This window comes from Equus caballus, chromosome 7, assembly GCF_041296265.1.
Source record: "Equus caballus isolate H_3958 breed thoroughbred chromosome 7, TB-T2T, whole genome shotgun sequence".
Taxonomy (NCBI): Eukaryota; Metazoa; Chordata; class Mammalia; order Perissodactyla; family Equidae; genus Equus; species Equus caballus.
In genome coordinates, this window is record NC_091690.1 from 17,340,315 (window position 1) to 17,361,536 (window position 21,222).

The 21,222-nt window shown below is 42.0% G+C and overlaps 1 protein-coding gene across 4 annotated transcripts in view; it reads left to right on the forward strand.

The window, feature by feature from the left end:
- The first annotated feature begins 16,942 nt into the window (after positions 1 to 16,942).
- Positions 16,943 to 21,222, forward strand: part of ELMOD1 (ELMO domain containing 1) — a 63,447-nt gene continuing 59,167 nt past the window's right edge. For 2 of the 4 annotated variants that reach the window (XM_023644740.2, XM_023644742.2), the window contains exon 1: positions 16,945 to 17,623. The gene's annotated coding sequence lies outside the window, so the exon portion shown is untranslated. Of the gene's footprint in view, positions 17,624 to 21,222 lie in introns of all 4 variants that reach the window. The other 2 variants (XM_070272749.1, XM_023644741.2) reach the window with 2 other exon arrangements.

A 21,222-nucleotide genomic window follows, 5' to 3' on the forward strand; every position in this document is an offset into this window, starting at 1 on the left:
CTCTCAAAGTCTGTGACATGTGACAATCCGACGTGCAGCCCTAAGGAAGCCTCCAGTATTCTAAGGGGGGTGAAGATTAGTTTGCTTTCGATGAAACTATAAACAGAATTTCCCACGTATTCTTCCAGATACCCAAGTTTTGCATACTATACATTAGAAGCCACTGCACGAGGGCATGTTTTGTAAAGGGTGGTCCTTAGACTGCAGCAGAATCACTGGAGTACTTGTTAAAAATGCAGAGTTCCAGACCCCACCAGGCATGAGTCAACTAAAAACAAATATGTTTTAATAGTTGCTCTGAACCCCAATGGATTACAGGGTTCATTTCAAAATCTCTGGGGCCAGGGCCCAGCAATCTGCATGCTTAACAAGCAATCCTGCTGATCTTGCAGGTGTTCAACCATCAGAGAAAAAACTGTGTATTATTCATCAAGATAGGGCTCTTTAAAAATCTGCCCCAGAGTAACAAACTGCCAATTTTCTAACGTATTTGGGATTTTTATTTTAGGTGAAATGTTTTAACTTTATAAGGTACAAGGAACCAAGAAGCCAGATGATACAGCACTCAGATTATCGAATTATTGAAGACATAAAGTTATGTCTCAAAACAATTCTAATTATTGGCATCTCCATATTCCATGTTATAGATCTAGCAAGTAAGACTTAAAAACAAAGTGTATAAGCTGTGTAAGTAGGAGATATTTTTTAAGAGAGTGATTTACATTCATGTCTGTGTTCTCCAGTGAATAAAAGGACTCAGTTTTATAAGTTAAAACATAGCTATCTACAACTACCTTTTTGTGAGGTATTTAAGTGTTAAATACTTAACTTACATTATTATTTAATCCTAACAACAAAAACAACCCTAGGAGTAAATTTTATGTTCTCAATTTTACAAATCTGGAATCTGAGGCTGAGAAAGGTTAAGCAACTTCCCCAAGACCACACAGTTAGTGACAGAGGCAGGAGTCCTACCCAAAGTCTTTCCTCCCTTCCAATTGCATACACTAAGCTGAGGGACACCATTGCAAAGAAAGTGCCCCTTTTTTGATATTTTGAAGTCTATCCAAACATTATGAGAAAAATATAGATGTAAAAAATGTTTAAATGGTTGCACCTTTTAAGCAAGCACATGTAAGAATTCACACAATATAACTTTTAAACCTTCAATAAAGACAGTGTGTCCAGAATCTTAATTGAAAGTTTAGATGCTATATTAAATTTAAAAAAGACAAGCAGCATTAATGGTCTTGTTTTCTTCTGTTCCAGCTTTGTGTGTCATAAATAAGGTTGGATATCATCATTTTCTCACCTATTTGAAATCGTGGCTTAGGGAACCATGTGGTTAGTAGAAAGTTAATGAGACCCAGAATTTACTTTTCAATACCTCTAGGAAGCCTGTTGACATTCTCAGAATGAGGAATTAATAGTTAGTTAGCATCAATTATGGAACTCTTCTGCGTGAAATTTAACACACCATAACGGAAATAGATAGCTTTGAAAAATCACTTGAAACAAGAAACTTAGTGTAGTTGAATTACTGAGGCGGTGATGTAGGTAGACCATGATCTCAACTTAAAAAATGTTTTCTGGGACTGGCCCCGTGGCTGAGTGGTTAAGTTCACGCGCTCCGCTGCAGGCGGCCCAGTGTTTCATTGGTTCGAATGCTGGGCGCGGACATGGCACTGCTCATCAAACTACGCTGAGGCAGCGTCCCACATGCCACAACTAGAAGGACCCACAATGAAGAATATACAACTATGTACCGGGGGGCTGTGGGGAGAAAAAGCAAAAAAATAAAATCTTTAAAAAAAAAATGTTTTCCATGGGGGCTGGCCCCATGACCTGGTGGTTGAGTTCAGCACACTCCACTTTGGCAGCCCAGGTTCACAGGTTCAGATCCTGGGCGCAGACCTATACCACTGGTCAGCTATGCTGTGGCAGTGACCCACATCTCAAATAGAGGAAGATGTTAGCTCAGGGCTGATCTTCCTCAAGCAAAAAAAAGGGGAAGATTGGCAACAGATGTTAGCTCAGGGCTAATCTTCCTCAGCAAAAAAAAGTTTTCCATGCCTGTCAAAATAATTGTTTGGAGTTTATGAGTCTCTGACATATTTCATATGTCATCCTGTCTATTACAGATTCCTCCGTACTTTTAAATGCTCTTTCAGTCTGATGAATATAAATGTTATTGTGACAGTGGCTTCATGTTAATTGATTCTAATTTAACCCAAGGAAATTAGGTTGGGGTAAGGAGGTTGGACAAGCCTTGGCTAAGAATTCAGGAAACAAAAGGAGTTAGGGACAAATTGCTCATAGCCATATTCCTTCAATGTAGCAGGCACCTTTGACCAGGAGATGGCAGCAGTGGAAGCAGGAATTTCTAGGAAGGGAAAAAAAAAAAAAAAAAAGCAGTCCTGGGCAAGTATCAATATTTGGAAATCAGAATCCTGCCTCAAGAGCTCCAGAATCACTAAAGGCTTCTGGCTGGTGCGGAGGCCTTTAGGAAGTGCCACATCACTGAAGTGATCCTAGGCTTCTCCCATTCAGAGTTTAAATAGGAGTCTAAGTACCAAAGAAAAGGGTTAGGAGTGTTGAGCAGATGTTACCAAGCCATGGTAACAAAGCGTCTCTCAGAAGTCAGCCCCGTTGATACCAAGAAAAATCAATTAGAAGTAACAGACACCAAAGTGTTGCAATAAGAAGCAGAAAGGTGAACAAGGATTTCAGCCACAGGTCACAGAATGGAGTGAAAAGCAAATCTGACTGATACCAGAAATGTTGACACAGTGGCCAGTGCTGAAGATCTACGCTGGGCTAATGGTTCTGCCAATTATTAAAGCAGTGGTGGGACACATGTGGGCAGGTCGCCTGGGAGGATGGGTCTGGGCTAGGAGGTATTGTGGCAATGGAGAGCCATCATGTATTTGGGGATAGTTGAGTTTCTTGGGCCACACTGAAGGTGTCTATGAGAACAGCTAAAATCGAATGGCGTAGATCACAAGTGCCCCCTTCCTTTTCATTAGCTGTTGAAGTAAATACAGTGATCAGGAATGAAACCAGGATGTCAGTGAGTCAGATAAAGAAAGCCAAGGAATGAATGATTTTCTCAATATCTTAAAGAGATGGTGGGCAGAGGTAGGGTCAGACCTAATCACCGCAAGGAAAGATTACAATAAGGAGTTTACTTCTAGTACAACAACTTACATTCTTGGTTGTGCCGTTTTAAAAAGTATGGCTTGATCTCAAGATGATCTAGATCTGTCTTTAGTTCTTCTAGATAAGTCAATAGTAGAGCTGGTGGTTGGAGCTGTGAGTACCTAGAGACATTGACAGTGGAGAAATGGGGTCAAATTACTAACTGAAGAAGAGCTGAGAATCTTTGTTTGATGTTCTAAATAAAAATGCTTAGATTTGAGCAATCATTTGAATTTCCTGAGGGATAATGTGCTTCAAGAATTCTACTTCCCCTAGCCATAGTTTTTGTTTAAAGCAGAGTTAAGACCACATGCACTGGGCTGTCTATCTGGTCCAGAGTCCGGGATTAAGCAAGAATCAGTCACCCTTCTTCTTTGAAGTTATAGGACCTGGTGCTCAGCATCAGATACACAGGACAGCCTCAGGACAGCTCCTGGTAGGTCCAAAACAGTCCTCTCAAATCTCTCAAATCCCTCAAATCTCTCCTCTTTCATATCAGGACCCAAGCCTATACTTTCCTGGTTAGTCAGGTTTGGAACAACTGCTTAGCAGAAATGATTCTGAGGTAAGGGATGGAAGGCAGGCAAAACCAGAGAACTCCACAGCCAGAGTATCCTGGGTTTGTTTCTTATACAAATGGAGCAAGAGAGCCCCAAGGAAGTCTGACATGTAGAAATCCCTGAAGAATTTGGGTTTCAGACTTTGATCACCACAATCTAGGCCCTCAGGCCACAAAAAACATGGTGAGAACACCCCTTGCTCCCAGAACACTAATGAGGTGACTGGGAAGTCATCCATTAGCTATAGAATGCTGGTCTCCCACTAAAAGGCCATAGACCATGGAAGAGAGAGCATTCAAAGGAAGGCTCAGTGCTCAGGTGTATCAGGTTAGAGTCAGGCTACGCCAAGCCAAATAGGTAGTTAGAGAAGACCACAAGTGCTAGAAGGAAGCCCCTGCAGTTGAGGTCCTACGTGGACCTTGAGATTGAGGCTCCAGCCGATAGCCTATCACTAAAGATGTAGCCAAGATTGAAAAGATTGAGTCCTATTTGAAGAGGGTATGACAAAATGCAACCTCCATCCCTCCAAACAAGGCAGCTTTCATGCCAAGCGTTAACCAGGAAGCCAGAGTTCTGAGTCATGTGCAGGTGCTGGAAGTGGACAACATAAAGCAGCCCAGACAGGAGAGAGCTCCCAGGCCTTTTATATGGAGCTGAGCCATTTCCACCCTTGGTGTACACTGGACATACGGCTGGAAAATTCTCAGAGTGCCACAATTGACATAGGTCTGCTGTAAACAGTTGGGGCTTTAGGCCTCTCTGCTGTGATGCACTTCAATTTCCTTTGCAGAAAAACTTCTAGCCTAGAATTAAAGAGCTGGTTTACTGCTTCTCATACCATTGCTGTTTCCCTCCCCACATATTTGTCAGGGCTTCCCATAAATGCTATCATGGGGGCTATTACACAACAGGTTGCTTACCCCTAATCTTCAGCCTGATTTTCATGTGCTCAGTAGAAGAGTCCATGACTAGATTCTACGTGCTAGAAAACTAGAAAAAGGAAAGTCCACACCAAATAGCTAGACAGGACTTCTGTAACTCCTCCTCACTTATCAAAGTGCCAGTGAGGTGGGCTGCACTCTGATGCGATGTCCCATATGCTGGGTCTTCAAGAGTTGGCCCTCCTCAGTGAGGAAGGTGTAAGGCCTCAGAGCAGCATTCTCCTCCAGCAACCGCTGGTCTAGATGCCACAGAGCCACAGTGTTACCAGGGTGAATCAGGACCTGGAAGGCACAGGTGAGGCTGCTAGTCCACCCATGGTCATCTTTGTAAGTTAGCTTGTCCAACCCCTCAGTGGACATAAAGGCCTGAGATACATATGCACTCAGGGAAGGACAAAACACACTCAGTCAGTCTAGTAGCAGCTAAGACCAGGAGAAGCCACCAGCAAGAAGAATCAGGATCTCTTCAGCCACTGTTGACAAGGTCTGCTTAGACCCAAAGAGAAGATGCAGAACTATGCATAGAACTAGACATCAATCGATCAGAAAACAGTACATCTAGAAAGCAGGACAGACCTGTAAGTTATGTGAAAGCAACATAAGGTACCAAAGTTATCACATAACAGTAACAAAAAAAAGATCGAACAGCAGACAATTCTTAGAATTCACAGCATCTTCTGGGAAGCCCACTGAGATGTAAAAGGTCTCAGTCACTACAGTTTAAGGGCAAAGTCCACTCCTTCGAAGAACTGGCAAAAGCAAAGCAAAGTCTCACTTCTCAGGGACGGTAAGTTCCCGTGACATGGGCTCAGAAGCAATAACATGGGCAGGAAGCCCTTGTGAAGGGCTCACAGACCAACCCTGAGAAGGAGCAGCAGGGAGGAGCCCACGGGGCTTTAAATCCCTCTTGCCACCTCAGCCTTGGGGGAAGCAGCCGGGACAGGTTTGACCCTACAGGTGAGAAGTCAGGGACCCCAGGTGTGCTCAAAAGGCTCCCATCATGGGAACAAACCAAGCTCTCAGGGAACAGGAGTGGGTGGGGTCTGATTTATACCACTCCTCCAGCGGTCAGGTAGGTCCCACCTCCCGGTCTCTTTCAACTATTCAACTTTTACATTGTTAATTCAAGTTTCCCTAATTAAACTATAAACTCTTTGAAGGCCACAGCTTATACTTTTGTATCCTGCACCATAGCATCCAGGATCAAGTACTGTGCATAAACACTGCCACTATACATTTGTTGATTTCTTCTGTTCACTGGTTTAAAGGCAGCGTGGGAGTGGGGAGAGGAGAGGGACACTGGCCCATGCCCACATTATGCAGAGTAGATCTGCTTTTGAGGTTCACAATAGAAGGCCATTTAAGGGTTCTATGGCTAAAATTTTTTCAAATTACCTGACTCGATTATTTCAAAGGTCCCTTTCAATCGAAGATGATATGATTTTATAATTTCATTGACATTTACATGTGACAAGTGTCTTATTAGGTAGTGGTCCCTCCCAGTCTAAGCACTGTGCTTCTCTTTACCTTCACTGGCCTCTCATGACACCTTCCAATTTTGCAGAGATGAAATGACAGCTGTGTTGTTTGCATCTGACTGCATCCCTCTTTCCCACTCCTCGGCTCAGTCATTTGAAACATGTCGCCACCTCTCTTTCCTCTAGTCTCCTATGAACCTAATTGGTGTCCTAATTCTTGGGAGAATCACCTGGGACACCCCTCCCTCCACTCAGCCTGGATGCATCCCTGTGTCTTTTGGCTTTTCCCCTCCACAGCATTCTTACCTCGTACTTCTTACTCTTCCTATTTTGCCTGGCATAATGCTTGGGTTTTTTTTTTTTTTTTCCTCTTCTGCCTATTTATACCTGACGTTCCCAGGAAAACTAAGAAATTTCTGTGGGTGATGTCTGCAGACAAATGGCTTAAGCAGTGGAGAAGGAAAAGTGATGGGAGAGGAACAAAGGGAAATGAAAAGATAAAAGGAGAGAATGAGAGCAAGAGGCTAGAAAGAGGAAGGAGGAGTGTACAGTCTCTTGGCATATGCCCCTTCTCTAAAATACATCCCAAATTTCCACGAGGTATGGGGCTGCTTTTAACTAATGATCTGATAAGAAACAAAACAGAATAAAACTTGTACTCTTTTTTCCTTCTCACCAAATAGCAGTCATTTCTGTAAGGTGGAGATAATAATAGAACCCACCTTTATGGTTGTTATGATGATGAAATGAGATAATGTGAGTAACGTGTTCTGAATAAGGCCTGGCACAAAATAAGGCCCTCTAGATGTTGGCCACCATTCTAAAAACTGTTTTGCTTGAAGGCTTTTCTCCCATCTCTATCTGCTACATCATGTTTCTTTGTAAATGAATTGGCCCAGTCTCTTGTGGCCTTACCATGCCTACCACAGCCTAATAGATGTTAATGGCAAACATTGCTTCTCTCTGTGGAGTGCCTGTTAAATGCACTTGTTATGCTAGTAAAGAACTAGTTTCATTTAGACAAAGAAAGGAAATGAGCACATGGTAGTCTATTCACAATAGGCCTGTTTAGAAGGTTCAGCCTGGGGCAACATACAAATTTTATTATTTTATTGAAAGAATATAATAAAGTATGAAACAAGTGAGCTACACTTGATGATTTAACAGAAGTTGGCTTATTTCCTAAGTGTATGGTTCATAATTAGCTGTGTGCATTAGAATCACCTGGGAGAGTTTTCAAACAACATGCATGCATGGGCATCCCCAAGGGTTCAGACTCACTAGGCCTGGGTGATGTTCTGGCATGTTTATTTGGAAAACGGTTACCCAAGCATTCTGATGCAAATCTGCTGTTCCAAGTATTCCTGGCCCCTTTCCTACCATTCAACGGAAATCAATTTCAACCAGAATGGAAAAACCATCCACAGTTTTGATGGCACTCTCCATATAACTAGGTATACTAGAAATTCCTTAGCAAATTCTCCACTCACAGAAGAAAATATCCTCAGTTCATGTTCATAGCATAAACATGAAATTATGAATTATGTTCCGTTAGGATTGAGCTACCCGCAACTCTAGTGGCTTTTTCTGCCATTTTATTGAGAACAGCAAAAACAGAAAGAGCCTTTGTGGATAATTTTTGACAATTCCTTCACCTGGAGCTGACTCTACATTGGGATGTGGAAAACATGATGGCATTGCTATTGCAATTTTAATTTTTCTCTTGGATGCTTTTCCCCCTACTTTCTAATTTAGGATATTTGTCTACTTTTATATATGAGGCACCCCTGTCACTCAGAACTTTGATATAGAGACAAGAACTGAACAGGGAACAGAAAAATATAATTGAACTCTATTCTATTTAACTAAAGCATGCTTTTAAGTTTCATAAAAGGATACATGTTATAAATAAAAAGACATATTGGTTCACCTACTTGTAGCTCCTGAGTCTTGAGTTCTCCATTTTATCATTGGCTGCTTCTCTAACTTTAAAAATTGTGGATAATTCTGCCATCTGTAGCAGCTCCTTCTATACTGGCTCTAAGGAAACACTGGCAGAAGTGATCTAGCAAATAAAATAGGGATTTTAAAAGAGGATTTTATTTCCTCACAGATTAAACACAATTTCTCATGTCCTTTATTCCCAAGTCCACAGAAATCCATTAAGTCAGACTTGTTAGAGCCCCCATGTCAGTTTAGTTGAGTTAATATGTAAAGTGCTTACGCTAGTACCTGGTACATAGTGAGAACTATGTAGAGGTATTACTTATTTATCATATTTAAAATGATTTTTAGGTGTTATTATTATTATTCTGGCTACAACTAATTTTTAAGACGTAAATATGTGGAATCTCTCCTAGAAACGTGTCTTATCTATTCAAGAAGTGTTTGTTGAAGTGAAGGAAGTTAATGGATTTTGAATTTATAAATAATGTCATTGACTTTTCAGAGATGTTTCATAGAAGAAATGCCTTTTCTGCAATAACAAAGAACAGGTACTCTAAGTCCAGCTTTATGTGGAATTTCAAGAGCTGAAAAGTCAGCCTTTAAAGGCACTTCATTCCAGAGTAAACTCACTAAATTGTGACTAATACACTTAAATATGTGATGCCATGAAATCTAAAGCCACATACTTTTACATGACCTGCATACCTGTACTGCATGAGTAACAGGGCACGGTCATGACGTGCCACTGAGCTAAGAGGAGACGTGCTCCTTGGCGGAATATTTTTATCATATGTAGGAACTTCCTGGACGTACTAAGGAAAGATATATCACAGACACTCCTTCTAATGGGCTCCTATCAGAAATCTGTCCCTATCTCTAATCCACTACTTACTCTTTTGCATTAAATTTATGTTTCCATGGCTTTTTCTGCTACTAGACTGTGAGATTTTTGAGGGCTGCCTCCACATTATTTATCTTCATATCTCCGTTGTCTGCCAGAACCTAGCACGTAGCACTCAATAAATGCTGGATGGAAACAGGTTATCACTGTAATCTTCATCTTTTTCAGTTTGCATATTAAATTAGTAGGAGAAATGTCTCCATGTATATGGTAACATTTTCTGAACGAAAAATTGAGACTCATCTGACAATGAGATGAGTCAGATTGAGATTGAGAATGAGAAAAAATATTTGAAATCTGGAGAGCCTCAGAAAATTCTGGAGAGGCGAATGCTTTATCCATGTTATTCATTGATTCATCCCTCCCGCCTTCCCTCCTTCTCTCCAGCTGTCCACCTGTCCATCCGTTTGTCTATCCACTCATCAATCCATCCATCCCTTATTTATTCAAAACTATCAACTCGTACTTCCAAAATAGGGGAAATATATTGCTTTTGACTTATTAAAATAAATACATAGTCACAAAGATTACTCTTTTTTTTTTTTGCTGCTTAGTACAGCATTTTTTACTAATAGGTCACATAATATAGAATTTAAATTACTGAACAGATTTTAAAATCTTTACCAAAATTTAAACAAAAACCTAAATCAATTCCTCTCCACCACATAAATAACTATCGAAAAAACCACACTTTATTATATTTTCCCCTCTTTCAACTGCAGGCTGGTAGGTTCTGAAGAAAAAGTCAATTTAAAGCACCAATATCTGTAACAAACTTGATCTTCAGTGTTGTCTCACCTGGAAATGAGTTATACAGATTTTCAGAAGATTCAGAATTTTTCAGTTTTGAAATAAAAATGAAAGCTTATGCTCCACAGACACAAACAAGCCTTTAAGTTTGATGTTGATTGTGAGGTACACAGTATGTTCAAGATTAAGGCGAATGGTACAATATGTACCTGGAATAAACATGTGGATCTTTCATTGGGAAATATCCTGGAATAAAACAACTTCATGAGGGGCCGGCCCTGTGGCCGAGTGGTTGGGTTTGCATGCTTCGCTTCAGCGGTCCGGAGTTTCGCCGGTTTGGATCCCGGGCGTGGATGTGGCACTGCTCGTTGGGCCATGCTGAGGCAGCATCCCACATGCCAGGGCTGGAAGGACCCACAACTAAAAATACACAACTATTTACTGGGGGGCTTTGGGGAGAAAAAAGGAAAAATAAAATCTTTAAAAAAAAAACCTCATGAATTCACAATGTCTTGGAATAAGAAACTTGTAATAATGTTATATTGTGTAATAGATATTTGCTATAATGTTTCAATAGATATTTGTTATAATGTTATGTTTCAATGTAATATTTCATAATATATTTCTGTTTTAATGTATCTATGTTATAATAGTTATAATGTTATGATAGATATTTGTTATGTTTCATATAAAATTTAATATGACCTTCCAATGGTTTAATATAACTGTTTTAAATGTAATTTTGCCTGAGATTTTTTTATCTCTATTTTTTTGTTATCATTCTGGACTATATGTCCAGCAGAAACTTCGTAAATAAACTAGGCCCTGATTCAAATTTTTCGCTATATCCACATAGGCCATATAGATTGCTCTCAAAAGTCAGCAAAAGGCTGTTCAATGGCAGGTTTACCATGATAAGGAAAACAACATGAGAACATTACATTAATGAAAACTATAAGTGAAATCAGAATTATTTAGGCTACTGAGATATCTATTCTTGAAAAAAGTAGATTTAAGATTTCCCATATAACTCCTCACCCTCACTAACCATTTTTTTTTCTCAAATGGGAAACTATTTTCTTCCTAGTGATGAGAACTATCCCTTTTTCTAGGAATGGAGACATCCATCCCCAATGGATTAAAAAAAGGAACCACTTCTTGGCCATGCTGGCCACAGCCATCTTGACCACATTCTCCAAGTCAATGCCAGAAGTAACAGGAGTTGGATATTATTGAGTATGTTCTGAGACTCCTGGACATTGCTTCCTTCAAGCCTCACCATCAAAACCATGAGTTCTAGTTCTCAGCAGTCTTTGATGATATCATCAGCAATGACAGCAAATTTCACTATTCCACCTAAAACAATGTTGAGGGTGGTTTCAACCTCAGGATCAGCAATGAGCAATTTAAATACACCTGAACTTCCCTTACACTATAACTGAGATCCAAGAAGTTGGCTGGGGTTTGACCATTAAGGTAAATGATGTCATATGGGAGCCATGTCTAGCCCACCATCTTTCACAAAGAAAATGATATTCTCACTTAGTTTTATGGATTTTAGGCCATATTACTTTCAATAGGTACATTTTTTATTTGTTGTCCATGGCAAATATGTCTTTTTATAGCTATCTTGAATTGTCCTCAAAGTTTATCTCGGCATTAAAACAGATAACTTGTCCTTCCAGAGTTTCACCAAAGGATTTCTCTTTCACCTAAGAGGCATAAATTTTCAGGAAGAAATTACATAGCTCCTTAATTTGATTTACAGCCTGATTTTCATAGACCCGCATAAGCCTAAATTTTCTCTCACCCACTAAACTTGACTATTCTTCAAAACGGCTTTCAAAAATGTAAATTTACTCCTTAAAAATACATTCTGGTACAGAAGCTGCCACCTATTAAATGTCAATGCCCTGGCTGCCCATTAGTAAAGGCCTTTCCAGGATGGGCCCATTAAAATTTCCAAGTAGGAATATCATACACAGTGTCCCTCACAAAATATTTTAACTTCTACCTTGTTGTCTGACATCAGTTTCTTGCTGTTGAATTCCTGCAGTATCGGCAACCTCCTAGAGATTAATGAAACTCCCTTGGACTTGGCTGACATGAGTGGGACTTGAGCACCAGGACTCACAGATGTTTTTGGCCTGCATTGTCATGAGGGAATGACACTTTAAACCAAAACCAGGCACAGAGGACTCTGACTGGGCAATCGAGATGAGAGGAGAAGGAGGCTTAGTAGAGATTTAATTCTATGTTGGAAACAAACCTGGAGAAAAAGCCTACACTGTGTGTGTGTGTGTGTGTGTGTGTGTGTGCATGTGTTTGTGCACCTATCTGGATATGAGTTCCTCAAGATCATGGACAGTGTATTATCCATTTTTGTGTCTCCAGTATTTAGCATATGCATTATGTATGCTAAGTGCTAAATAAATGATTATTAAGTGAATTGCATTTTGGCCCAGTCTTTAGGCTACTGGAAAGCCCCTTCTAGATCACGTTTTGAGAACTACTGCCATAGCAGCACATCCAAGAGTTGTCGTTTATTTGGTTTAAAGCATTCTCTAACATGATGATTAACTCTCACATAATTCTAGTCACAATTTCATCAAGATAGATATTAATAGGCATATTGGATGCAACCACCACTTCACTTTTGTACCCAGAACTCCGTAGGCCTATAAAATCCATTCTATTGGAAAACAGAGTGGCCTTATATTAATTTCCAAACTTTACATAACAATTAAAGAAAATGAGACAAGGCCTAATACATTTTAAGCCCAGAGGTCTCCTTCTAGCTTCATTGTGAAGCCAATACATACAATGCATACATCTCCTACAACCAACTCTTCAAATCACAACACTTAAAGTCAGAGGTAGATTAAAAATAAATAAATGGGCCACCGCCCCACCCACAAAATAATCCAGGCAGGAAATGCCTACTTGCCCATTGCTCAATCCAACTTAGCTAAACAAAGAAGCCTCTGGGTGGGTAAGTTTGTATTCAAAGAAATTCCTAAGGATGATGTTCCGGGAGAGATCTCCTGAGCGAGCCAGCATATCCGCCTGTCTGGAAAAGGCTCAAATTCCATGTCATTTGTAATGAGCCAATGTGGAGTCTAAGTAGATGACAGAGCACAGCATCTCCTAAGTCTTCCCTTCCTCCTCAGTTCCACTGCTGTAATTAGGGCAGCTTTAGAGACAAAACTTCCTCCTCTGTGGCTTCTGCACTCATTACTTCTAAATGCTACATTAGGTGATCTCATTTTCTTCAACTACCCCCTCTGGTTGTTGATCTCATGGTAATCTATTAAACAAGCTTTTTATCCAGAAATAATGCAGCTGGATACATTGCTAACTTTTATTGAGCACTGTGGGCCAGCCACTGTATTGAGTACTTTACACATCATTAATTTAATCCTGCACGCAACACTATGAGGTACACGTTATTATCATCCTCACTTTAGACGCAAAATTGAAAGAAGTTAAGCCCAGGTCCGGTAACTTCCAGGCTGACGCTTTAACATTATGTAACATTGCTGTAGCAAATGTCACCAGACACTTTGATTCCTTCATCCAAACAACTAACTGTTTCCAAACTACCTGGGCTTGCAACCCTGCCTGTTTGGAAGCCCATGAAGACTTCCTGGATTATCCAAAGATATACTAGTCCCCAAAAAGTCTATTACCTGAAACTGTATAAACTTCTCTGCATGTCATCCTATTAGATTGTCTATTACCTGTATTTTTCCAGTGTTTATTAACTGATGAGAAATGCTTTATTTGTTTGTATGTGACAAAGCTGCATATCAGAGTAGTTTTTCTTGAACAGTACCTAGTACTCTAAAAGACAAAAGATGTTTGATGACGGGGTTATTTAGGAAAGCTGCTTCGGTAAGCAGAGCATGAGGTCATACATCTTTGTGTACTTACAAACTTGGCAGACGTAACTGTAGCCATGAGGAAGCACAAAAGAAATATCTGGAGATGGGAAAGGACCAATGAGTTTTCTTTAAAGGACCCCTGAGAACTTTACGCTACATAGTTAATTTTTAGACATCTTAAAAGGGAATTGGAATCAAGTCAGGTTTCTTAAAAATCTCTAGGTATGTTTACTAGAAGTTGGAAGGTGGTTGAGAGAGATAAGAGAATGAGAAAAGTTGGTACTAGCCAGAAGAGAGGGAATAAAGATGGAAGAGAATAGTCTATTGGTACAGACTAGCATCAAGAATAAAGATAATATCTACTCTGCTGAGATTGAAGAGGAGGATATATTTACAACAATGAGCTAATTTCTAGAGTGGTGACCCTTGATGGTCTCTCTTTTCTGGTGCAGTGGAGAGAGCCAAATGTACATTGTCCAAAACTTGGTGGGTGGAGGAGGTGGAAAGGAGAAAAAGTTTTAAAGATAGTTATTGTGGATTGGAGGAATTAATAGGGATATTGATTTATAGGTGATATGTGTAGCCTTAGCAAAAACACACAAATTTATAATGAATTATGGCTAAGATTTTCTCCCACAATGCTCTGTGGACCCTGAAGTGTAGAAATCTGTGGATTTATGGCTAGAGAGAAATTAGTAGACTAGGAAAAGACAAAACTGAGCCAAATCCTTGGGTTAATAGGAAGGCCAACTAGAAAAGAACTATATCCTGAGGAAGTAAGAAGAGTTGAGAACCTGTATATATTCATTCATTCATTTCACAATCTTTTATTGAGGATCTATTGCATACAGGTCATCTGCTAAATTCTGTAATTCAAGGAAGAAGGAAATCCCATCCCAGAGTCAAACAATAAATAGCAGCAAAGCTGTCACTAATTGCTATGGAAAACATGTGTGCAAATATGCTTTAGAAAGTTGGTTCTAAGTGATGCCAAGTCCGTCTCACACTCAGACAATAAGACAATCAGAGAGAAAATCTTGAGTCTTTCAGACAATATGTAGGTCCAAACAGTCAAATGATAAACAACAGAGGATAACTATTAACATAAATAATAGCCAAAGGTGGTGAGAAGGTGAGGGATGGGAGTGGTGTGTGACCCTGGAAGAGATGTTTGGGATGCAGGAGATCTGGGAATCAGCTGAATCCAGCCATTGGAGAAACACTGTTCCTTGAGATTAGAGACAGGATATAATTTAGCGTGGGGATTAAACTCTCTGGCCTTGTCCCCATCACCTTCCATTCATCATATGGGATTGTAGGTACCTACCCAGAGTCATTTGGGATTAGGACCATTCTAGCTGAGAGAGTCAAATGAAAGGGGTAAAAACTATCGGTTCAGCAACAAACTGGCAGGGATCCACATCCACGTAGTTTGGTTAGCCTATGGCCAATAGTAATATTTTTATTGATGTTTTTGGAAGGAGGAATCAAGACCGTATAGATTAATTTGATGAATAGCACAAAGACAAAAAAATGCTTGACTTGTGTCCTTGGTGATTCTTTATTGTTAAAGTGTTTATTGCCTATCTTCTTCAAACTAGACTCTAAGTTCCATGAGGGCGACGACCTTGTCTGTCTTGTTCATCATTGTTTTCCCAGCACTTAGAACAGTGCCTGCACATAATAGTTGCTCAGAAAATTGTTTTACATTACTTAAACAGTGCTGTGACAGAAGTATGCACTCATGCAATGACAGCACAGCATCAGCCTTGGAGTCTGGGGAAGCCTTCAGGAAGAAGGTGGTATTTAAGCTTGAAGTGTGGGTAGAACTTTGTGAAGTGCAGTGGAAAGAGAAAAGTGTTCCAGAAAGGATGGAACACCATAAATAAAGGCAGTGTTATGAGGAACATGGTATGTTTGGGAGTAACGAAAGGTTTATTTTTTTAACAGTGATACTTTAAATAGTGGACAGTATTAGTGGAAAGTAAATTTCCTTCCATACAAGCATACCTTACTTTATGGAATACTTGTGAAACGAAGACCACAGGGGAACGCAAGTAAATTAAATTACATTTTTTTGTTTCTTTTTTTTTAAAGATTGGCCCTCAGCTAACATCTGTTGCTAATCTTCCTCTTGTTTTTCTTCTCCCCAAAGCACCCCAGTACATAGTTGTAGATTCTAATTTTAGGTCCTTCTAGTTCTGCTATGTGAGACACCACCTCAGCATAGCTTGATGAGCGGTGCTAGGTTCGTGCCTAGGATCCAAACCGGTGCCACTTGGCCACAGGGCCGGGCCCAAAATTACTTTTAAAAGACTATGGAGTGAAACTCTTTTGTTATGTGCATAAACCCGCCTATAGTGAATCTCTCCTGAAAAGCTTTTCCCTCCAAATAGATCCTATATATGGCCTTGATCTAGCTTTTTCCAACAGGTTTATTCAAGGAAGTATGAAGAAACCGCAGAGTTGAAAGAAAAGGTAATAGTGGTTAATGTTTAACAATGATAAAATTTAGAAAGATCAAAGCTTAAGTTTATTTAATGTGAAGAGGGAAAACCCTAAATGTTCACCATTTAAGGATTATCACTAACCCAACCTTTCATAAAAACAGAACAGTGGAGGTGGAACTTGCAGAGATTTTTTATTAAGAGAACATCTACTATGTAACAGGTGCTTTGCGGTCATAGCCTCATTTAATGCTCACAGCAGTCCAGAGAGAGAGGGATCACCTCCCTCAATCTTACAGACGAGGAAACAGAGGTGCAGAAGGGCTAGGAAATCTCTTGGGGTGGAAACTGAAATCACGGCCCACCTCGAAGCTCATCCTCTTTCCCTGACACTATGCCGCCTCTAACGTAAGAAACTTTTTGATTAGATATGGAGAAAACGTTCTTCATCAAACATGAAATACAATACCGAAGAAACAAAGACAGGCACGGGCTTCCGAGTGTGTGTGTGCGTGTGTGTGTGAGTGAGTTCTGGGCCAGTCGTATTGCACTGTGAAGAAATGTTCCCCACATAGCCCCAGACCACGGTGTCTATAATTCATCCATTATAATTAACCCCGGGGTTAAGTTGTTTGTTTCTGAAGCCCTGGTTGAAATGCAGATAGGTGACCTGGGTAGACTGACACGATCTATCAATTACACCTAATTAAAGAGCTGGCTTTTTGAGAACTTGACCCGACCGGTCCAGGAGTCGCGAAAGGCGGGGGCTGCCTGGGCACCCCTGCGGGGGAGGTCCCAAGGCACAGGAAAGCAGTTGAGGGGTGGGTGTCTAGATTGAGGAAACCACTCAGTGAGACCGCAGAGGTTGGAGCTGAGCTAAAGACAAACTTTGACATCTGGACAATTCTCCCGGGAGGCAGCGAGGAACACACCGTACCCACTCATTCCGGGACTCTGCGAATCCCATTCACAGGTCTCCTGAGGTTCATCATCTTCCAGTACCCGGCTCCTCTGAGGGGTCCATCCAGGCGCAATTATACTGGGCCACTGCGGCCAACCGCCGGCTCTCTGCCCACCGCAACCGGGTCCGCAGATTTAACCCTTTCCCCACCCCCAGACGCCCGCTCAGGGGGCTGCGCTCCCTCCCCCGGCACCGCGCCCGCGCCCCCGGCTCGCGGACTGGGCATGCTCAGTCGCCGCCCGCGTCGCGCTCCCAGGGAAACCTCTGCACGCCCTCCCCGGGCTGCTCTCGGTCGCCTCCTCGCCGCGGGCCGCCCCGGGTGCATCCCGGCTTGCTCCGCTCCACGCGACCCAGATTCCCGCCCCGCCCCCGCCCCTCCCGCGCCCGCAGCCAGTGCGGCAGCCGCGGACACCCCGGTCCAGCCTCGGCACCGGGGACGGACCGCGTCAATCGCCGCCGCGCAGCGCGGAGCCGGAGCGCCTGGGGAAGGCGGAGATGGAGACCCGACTGCCGCGTGCGAGCACCTGCTGAGCTCTCTGCGGCCGCCGGAGTGCAGGTGAGCAGGGGCGCCTGGGGCCGACCCTGGAGGAGCGGAGGGGCGAGGGGCGAGGGGCGAATGCCCTTGGAGAGGAGACAGGTGGCGGCGAGGTCGCGAGGCTCTGTGCGAGATGCGCTGCGACTGGGGCGCAGCAGAAATATAAGGGTTGCGGGCAGAGAGGGGACGTGAATGAAAGTGCGCTCTGCCTCGATGTCGGGGCTTAGGAGTCACCTAGGACCGTAATCCTTTCCTCCTCCTGCTCCCAAAATTAACAACCGCGAGGCTGCTGGTCAGCGCGAGACGCTGTTTGTATCTCGGCCAGGGTCACCTAGCGACTGCACGCGAGGGCTCTGGAGGAGGCGTCCCTGGCACAGGCCAAAATAGGAGGTGGAGAAGGGCCGCCTGGGTCGGGCGAGTGGCCAGTCTGGATCCTGGGGTCCCCCTGCCCCGTGGGTTTCGGCCCCTGAGGCAGTTCAGGGCTACGGGTTGGCGGGGCCACGGGGCTGGGGGTCATCTGTGCTGTGAGCCCGGAGGAACTGAGGGACTGGCGCCTGGTGCCTCTTCCAACTGCTGGGACACTCCTCACTTATTAGAGCATCTCTCTTTCCTGGGCAGGTGGAATTGAACGGACGAGTGGGGAGCGACGGCCAACAGAGCTGTTAAAGGCAGAACAGTGGAGTGTTGTGGTGGGGGGTGTGCTGTTGTGAGCGCCTTTGCTCCAACTGTGGGTGCGGGCTGCTCCTACTCACCGTCTTTCTGCTCAGCCTCTAAGTGGCGAGTCCGGTAACACATCTTATGAATATTTCAGGAATGACCTCGCAGGCTCACTTGCTTCAGATCAAGTTTAATGAATATGTTTGTCAGCCTTTCAGTTCTGAACAGGCAGGTGGAAGCTCCGTGCCTTGAGATTTCCAAATTTCATCCGTTTCCCACAGCAACTAGGAAAATGACGCTGCTAACTCCGGATGAGCTTTAGATTGGAACCATAAATTGAGTCCGTCATTTGGAGAGACCAGTTTTGGGCAGGCATCCAGGCATTGTTCTGCATCTCTGCAGTGTGCGTGTTGTGCCCGTAGCTTAACGGTCCTTAACTGGGGCTGCCAATATGGTGGAAAACAGGTAGTGTGCTTGCGTTGGGATAAACATCTTAATTCATTATCGTCCTATTAAACGAGGTAGTTACAGAGGACGTAGTCGTTCTCTCCCTAGAAGTTGTCTCTGAGGATCAGTCTAGTTCAAATTTGGAGGAAGGCACAGTGTTGTATCCCTCTACATTGGGAGGTTTTTATCTCTCCCTAATTCTCTCCTGGGAATAAGAAATTAATATCTTTTCTGTAATTCCTCTCAGGAGCACTGAAGGAAGAGAGCATTAATGTAAAGAACTTCCAGGATTGGAACAAGCTGTAGGGCATTTTTCCTTAGACTTTGGGTTATAACTTTCATTGCACCATCACCATTAATCAGTAAACAGCCACAGACAGCAGTTACCACTCTAAAATGGTACTCCTTTGCAAAAGAAACCCGCTTTTTCTTCCATTCCTGAGACAGGTATGTCTCTAAACGACCTGTGAGGAATTCTTCTGTTGATTAAGATTTCAAGCCTTCAAGATACACACAATGCCAAAAGCGGCAACTCTTTTCTCTTGCCAGTGCATACACGGTGAAGCTGAAGCATCAATTTACAGATGTTTCACATTTAGGAAAGGCTTTTCCAACAAAGACCCACTGCAGTTACATCACAGGCTCCACCTCCGCCTGCCAGGCTGCTTCTCCCCAGCCTGTTAGTGAGGACAGTATGTCTCACTGTGCTTGATTAACGAAGAGAAATCCCAAAATGGAAGACATTTATTTCCCTTATTGTGTTTTGCTGGTTTAGTTGAAAATATGAAATTTTCAAAGATTGTTAATTACTAATACATGTAGCTCGGAATTAACTTAGGCATGGTAATAACTCTATGAATATCAGCTTTCCAAGAGATTTTGAGCAACATTACAGTATTCTTTGTGCTAAAATTATTGATAATAGTATTAGAAGGGAATTCTATGAAATAGAAAAATAAGTGAAAATTTTACGTAATAAACACCATTTCCTAAAGCGTATTACTGAGATGCTCACAAATCACCCCAGGTGTATTAACAGACAAAAAATCTGGTCAATTGGGAAGTTTGCAGAGCTTGGCTAGACCTCCAGGTGTTCTAAAGAAGCATTCCTTGAGTTCTCTGAGAGTTTTCAGACAGTCACTGGTAGCGTTGTCAGATTTAGCAAATAAAAATACAGGCTTTCCAGTTAAATTTGAATTTCAGAGAAACGAAAAATCATTGCTTTTGGTATAAGTATGTCCGGTGCACTATTTAGGACATGCTTATACTACAAACAGTGATTTGTTGTTTCTCTGAAATTCGGTTTTGATTGGGTAGTCTATATTTTATCTGGCAATTCTAGTCACTGGAAATTTCTCACCCCTCTTTTTTGGGTCACTTATGGGTTGAAAAAATAAAGTGGAGCAGAAATCATATGCTGTTCTGCAGACAATCTGGGACAAGCTGAGTTCTGGTTCAAGCTATTGAAAATAACTCATGCTTAAAAGTAAGCAGTTTCAGTTCAATACGTATTTGTTGAGTATCTCTGCTTGCTGGGCTTAGTGAGAGATGCCTAATCTACAAAGATGAGTAGGCGAAGTCGAGGGGAGGGATCTGTGTCATAAGATGTGAGACTTGCTATGCCAGGTGTGGGGGGTGTCCACTTAGGAGCCTGGAGGGACACTGAATTCTGCTGGGCAGCTCCAGTCAGGGTGTGAGATGACCAGCCATTTTGACAGATCTGGCCTTGAAGAAGAGAGTAAGATCTGGGAGGAAAGAAGGAAAGGAATTCATGGGTTTATAGCTAGTGGAGTGGACCTATAAGTTGAAGGATTTTACCTGATGGCCTCAGCTGGAGGACAGAGTGGCCTGCTGAGAATGAGAGAAGTGTGAAGGGTATTCTGAAAAGAAAGACTTTAAATAGTTGCTGATGCGAATGGAAGAAGGAGTTGAAAAGAACATGTGCAGGAATTGGTAAATGGTATTTGGGTGAATGCATCTCATTGCATTAAAAAAGCAGTTGTTCTGCCCTGACTAAAGTGCTTCTTCACTATCCCGATACCATCTGATGTCCTCAGGTAAAAGGTCATCATCAAACGATACTGGAGTATAATATTTAAAAGTTGTATTATTTTTATATAAAAGTAGGTATTTAAATAAAATATTTGAGATGCTGATCAATATTCAGTTGCTTCTGGCACAAAGTCCTGAAATAAGATAAGCAGTTGTTGTGGTTTTAGGAAACCTATTTCTTCAAGTAGAAAAAGATATTAAATAGCAGTTATTTCCTGACTTGGTCCAGCTATCTTTAAGGAAGCGGATTCCGATGATGAAAAGAATGTAGATTTTACAGAAATAGCACTATGTCAAAATGACCGTATGCTTGTAGTACCAGAGGGTACCTACTCAGCATGTTCCAAATACAATTAATTCCAAAAAAATACCACTTATATTTGTGTCTTTGAAGACCCAGTGGGTACTTTCACTATTGATCAGCATACGATGTTTCCGGGAAAGTTGAAGATCAAACCAGTGCA